Raw genomic sequence first — 6,000 nt, 5'->3', positions numbered from 1 at the left:
CTGCTAGCATAGTGGCTTTTTCTGCTGCTGGCATAGTGGGGGCTGCTGGTGCGCGGTGACTGCTGGCATAGTGGGGGCTGCTGGCATAGTGGCTTTTGCTGCTGCTGGCATAGTGGGGGCTGCTAGTGCGTGGCGGCTGCTGGCATAGTGGGGGCTGCTGGCATAGTGGCTTTTGCTGCTGCTGGCATAGTGGGGGCTGCTGGCATAGTGGCTTTTGCTGCTGCTGGCATAGTGGGGGCTGCTGCTGCGTGGCTTTTGCTGGTGCATGTTGGCTGCCGGCACAGGGGCTGCTGCTATTATAGTGGTGATTGCTGCTGGCACAAGGGCTGCTTCTCTCACAGCCAGGGGTGCTGCTGGAACGGGAGCTACAAAATTTGTGCAGAGAGGTGGCATGAAAGTGCCTCACTCACTGTCCTCGCTGCAGGTTGCCTCTCCATCCGCTCCTCCTCCTCAACCTGAACACCATCTTCCGCGTTGCTCTGTTGCCCCGCTCTGCCTTCCCCTTTCGTTCCGTCCCATAGTGGATAAAGGACTACAAGAAAATGGCTGCCGTTGTCCACAAATGTGGACGTAACTACAATGGGATGGAACGAAAGGGGGAGGCAGAGCGAGGCAACAGAGCAGCGCGGAGAGAGACAGAGCGCTGACACGGCGATGCATCGCCCAAGCTTCCGCGACACATACAGAATCTTTGTGTGCAGCATCTTGCAAAGATTTTTGTCTGATGGGGAGTTCAGCTCCATAGAATAGACTGTGTAGGTATGGCTCTCATACTACATGGAAGGGGGTAAAATTGGTCTGTGATCTTTCATTTTCCAAAGACTATGGTCTGATGTGTGTATGAGCCTTTAGAATGGCCCAGTCAAAGCCCAGATCTAAATCCAATCAAGAATCTGTGGCAAGATCTGAAAACTGCTGTTCACAAACGCTGTCCATCTAATCTGACTGAGCTGGAGCTGTTTTGCGAAGAAGAATGGGAAGGATTTCAGTCTCTAGATGTGCAAAGCTGGTAGAAACATACCCTAAGGCTGGTTTCACAGTGGGACGTTAAAGAGGAACTCCAGTGAAAATAATGTAGTAAAAAAAGTGCTTCATTTTTTACCATAATTATGTATAAATGATTTAGTCAGTGTTTGCCCATTGTAAAATCTTTCCTCTCCCAGATTCACATTGTGATATGTATTACATGGTGACATTTTTACTGTGGGCATGTTATGTAGCTGCCCCTAGCTGTTTTGGCTGTTAGAGACAGCTGTAAACAGCTAATTCCTGTCTGTGAACATTGTTACATTGTGGCAGTTTGCCCAGAGTACCGCGGTACTCAGAGCTTCTTGTGGGAGGGGTTTAAGCACAAAATCAGTCATACAGCGCCCCCTGATGGTCTGTTTGTGAAAATCATTATATTTCTCATGTAAAAGGGGGTATCAGCTACTGATTGGGATAAAGTTCAATTCTAGGTTGGAGTTTCTCTTTAAAGTCCCACGTTACAGCATCCAGTAACGCAGCCTAACTCACAGCACTGTAAAATCAATGTGCTGTTCACAGTGCACACATTGCGTTACATAGTAACGCAGCACGTTTAAACAAAGTGCTGCATGCTGTACGTTATACTGAGCTAAGCCACGTTAGACTGTTTGCACATGCTCAGTAATGTTGGAGGAGGAGGTCTCCCCTCCTCTTCTGCGGCCAGCCACAAGGCTAATTAATATTCACTGCACTGTGGTGAGTCATGGTGGGACTGTAGTGTTGTCCGGATCTTTTTGTGAGTGTAATCATCCGGATCATAACAATGAAAGATTCGGTTCGGATTTCTGTCTGGAAGAAACAGGAACATACAGAATGTACAGTGCAGGGAAAGTCTTGTCCGGCTAGTCATTTCACCCAGTCTGCTTTCTTAGTAAAATGATTCAAATGATTTGGTTCAAAGATCCGGATCTGTTTAATGATCCGATTCAAATGATCCGAATCCTTAAAAGGATCTGGACTTCCTATCACTAACCTGGAGCGGCTGCTTTGAGAGCTGCATCACGCAGCTAAATCTGACGTCCAACTTCAACACCACCATGCGTTGCGTTAGGGGCATGTTATGCGACCATAACGTCCCCTAAAACGCAACGTCTTGGTGGGAAAGTAGCCTAAAAGACTGGCAGCTGTAATTGCAGCAAATGAGGTGGTTCTACAAAGTATTGACTCAGGGGGCTGAATAATTATGCACACCCCACTTTGCAGTTATTTATGTGTAAAAAAAAATTTGGAATCAAGTATGATTTTCGTTCCACTTCTCACGTGTACACCACTTTGTATTGGTCTTTCACGTGGAATTCCAATAAAATTGATTCATGTTTGTGGCAGTAATGTGACAAAATGTGGAAAACTTCAAGGGGGCCAAATACTTTTGCAAGCCACTGTATGCTGGCCACAACAAAGCCTGTCATTGAACGGGAACTCCAGCCGGCATCATGGTAGATCCATTCCAATCACCATCAGAATTTTCAGGGGAATGACAGCTCCCCACAGCTCTCCTTCAAGCTTGCAATTTAACCTCCTTGGCGTTCTGATAATGCGCAGCCGCACGGCTCTGCATGGTTTTTTACACTTTTTTTTAATTATGTAGCTAGCCTAGCGCTAACCCCCTCCCAGCGGAATCCCACCCACCCTTCCGATCGCCGCTGGCGATTATGGCCTTCAGGAGATCCCGTTCTGAACGGGATCTCCGTCAGGGCTTCCCTCGTCACCATAGCGACGGCCGGAATGACCTCATCGACGTCATGACGTCATAGGGAGTCCCGATCCACCCCTCATCGCTGCCTGGCACTGATTGGCCAGGCAGCGCACGGGGTCTGGGGGGGAGGGACGCTCGTTACGTGGCGGATAGCGGCGCATCGGCGGTGAGCGGCGGCTATCTTCTACAACACGCAGCAAGCAAAGTGCTTGCTGCGTGTTTGGCGTCTCTGGACGAGCTCAGCTCGTCCAGAATGCTCAGGAGGTTAACTGCAGATGCTTCTCAGTTTTGTTGGATTAGAGATTGCTTTCACAATCACAACTTGAGAAGTTTGTACACAGCACCGTACAGGTCAGCACTCATTGGCATATTAGCTTTGGAATTACCACAGTTATCAAAGTAACATATCAGGAAAAAAAAACCATTGTAGAATTTTATAAATAACTTTTAAATTTTCAATTAATAAAAAAAAGGTATTTTTCAATTTGCATCATCATTGCCTGCACTCTTGCCAACAAGTGCACAAGCACGACCAGGGCCGGCCCTAGCTTTCACAGCGAAACCTGATTTTGGTGCCCCCCCCCCTTCATCCTCTTCGCACCACACCAAACGCTCAGATCTCCGTGACACATCACATATGTATAATAAAAAAACACCAATAACTACAAAATGGATGGAAAGAGTGCATTTTCTTGAATACACTTACAAATGAAGGCTAGAAACTTTCAGAAATATTAATCAAAATAATCAGTGGGACAATTATCCCCTCCCTCCCTCCCCCCTCCCCCAAATTTGGAATGATAACACAGCACCGACAATTTTCACCACGTGTTAAAGCTGCAGTGCCCCCCCCCCCAAAAAAAAACCGCCTTCAGACTCGGTATAGGTAGGTAGCCAGGTATAGGTGCTCCCAGTATAGGATCTCATGTGTAGGTGTTCTCAGTATAGGTAGTCAAGCATAGGTGCCCCCAGTATAGGAAGTCAGGTGTAGGTCTCCCCTCATAGGTAGACAGGCATCAGTGCCTTCAGTATAGGTAGCCAGGTGTTTGTGCCCTCAGTATATGTAGCCAGGAGTAGGTGCCCTCCATCAGTTAGATAGCCAGCTCTAGGTGCCCCTTTGGAAGCCGGCGCCCTGAGCGATCGTTTGGTTCACTCAGGTCAAAGGCCGGCTATGAGCACGGCCATCACTACACAAACACTGCCGCAGAGAGGACTGACATTTTATGTCCTGAGAGTGTCAACTAATGAGGGCTGATCGGAACAGCTGAATTCCGATTTCATCGAAATTTCGTGTACCGCATGCGAAAACCGAGTTTCGTGTTCCGAATTTTCGTGTTCCGAGTGCATTTCTATTGAATTAAATAGTGTTAACTTCTGCGTTTAATTGTAAAGCCCCCGTACATGCTATCATCACCAAATTTGGCATGTATGTTAAGCAGATGAGTAGGAACATGGTAAAAAAAAAATTGTGAAAAGACCTTATAGTTTTTGAGCAAATCGATTTCAAAGTTTCATAAGAAAAATGTTTTTTAAACTGTGTAAAATGACACTGCTGCAGAACAGGTTACTGCATTCTGAGTTCTGTATACATATTGTATACATTTCATGAAAACAGACAGCGTGGGGTCCCCCCTCCCAAGCCTCCTTAACCCCTTGTCCCCCATGCAGGCTGGGATAGCCAGAATGCGGAGTCCCGGCCACGTGGGGCTTCGCACCCTGAGCTATACCAGCCTGCATGGTCCATGGTATGGGGGGGCTCTGGAGGAGAGGGGCGGCCAACCTCCCCCTCTCCCCCAGAGCCCTTGTCCAATCCTGGGGCACCGGAGGTGGGGGCCGCCGACGTCCTGGGGGGTTCATGGTGCCATCCGGGGTTCCCCTTTAACATGCGGACCCCGGAAGCCGCCCCCTCCCCAGGAGAAATGAGTATAGGGGTACACGGTACCCCTTACCCATTTCAGCAGAGTTAAAAAAAGAAATAAAAACACGACAACGAAAAAAGTCCTTTATTGTTCTAAATTAACCAGGGATACTTACCTTGGGATAATCTCACGCCAGTAACCTCAGGAGTGGTCCCACGCCAGTATCCTCTTAGGACATCTCACCACCCTCCCACACTGACGAACTCCCACCACTGAATGGTCACAGTCAGCCTCTGCATCTGTATAGCAGAGGCTGAGAACACGAAAATTTTGCCTTTAAAACAAGAAATTTCGGCAAACAGTGATGCAATCGAAATGGCCACTGGGAAATCCCCGATCGCTGGAGGCCACACTAGAGTGGCGAAACCAGTGATTTTTTACATAGATGGTGGGTCCAGGTGACCAGAGCAGGAGGTGCCCTAATCCCCTGGACCCACCCATTCATGTTAAATAACGCGTATTCTGACACTCTGAGGTGGCCTCCGGGGAACGGGGATTCCCCAGCAGCCATTTTGTTTATGACACTGTTTGCCGAAAATTCTTGTTTTAGCAAACAATTTTCGTGTTTCTAGCTTATGCAATACAGATTGCAGAGGCTGTCTACAGCCATTCATCCCCAGGAGTTCTCCAGGATCGGCAGGTGCGCGGGACCTCCTAAGAGGATAGAGGGGGGCACAGCGCAGGAAGGTGGGAAAGTGGGCACAGAGCGGTGGGGAGGGGGGGAAGCCAGACCAGCAGCGGCACACAGAGCTCGTCTCTCGGTAAGTGATTCCCGCTCGCTGCCAAGTTTCCAAGTTTAGGTAGGCAGGTATATAGGTGTCCCCAGTATAGATATACCCAGGTCTATAGGTGTCCCCAGTTTAGGTAGGCAGGTCACCAGTTAGTGGGGGCCCCCATGCTGGAAGGGGGGGCAGTGGGCACAGAGTGGCAGGGAGGAGTGGAAGCCTTCCCCCCTCCCTCACGTAGGGTCCCCCTTCCGTGCTCCCCCTCCAAAATTGCAGCCAGCAGCGGCAGCGAGCGGGAATCACTTACCGAGAGAAGAGCTCTGTGTGCCGCTGCTGGTCTGGTCTCCTGCATTGCATTGTCCAATTACGCTCTCACAGGAAGTACTGCGAGAGCGTGATTGGACAGTGTCAGTGCAGAATACCAGACCAGCGGCACACAGAGCTATCGCTCTCGGTAAGCCGTTCCGCTGGCAGGCTGGAATTCTGGAGGTTGGGGGAAGTGCGCAAGGGGGGGCCCTAGGTGAGGGAGGGGAGGCTTCTCCCCCTCCTCGCCGCTCTGTGCCTACTTTCCCACCTTCCTGCGCTGTGCCCCCCTCTATCCTCTTAGGAGGTCCCGCGCACCTGCCGATCCTGC

The sequence above is a fragment of the Hyperolius riggenbachi genome, chromosome 8 (assembly GCF_040937935.1).
Source record: "Hyperolius riggenbachi isolate aHypRig1 chromosome 8, aHypRig1.pri, whole genome shotgun sequence".
Lineage (NCBI taxonomy): Eukaryota > Metazoa > Chordata > Amphibia > Anura > Hyperoliidae > Hyperolius > Hyperolius riggenbachi.
This window is presented reverse-complemented; position numbering follows the sequence as displayed.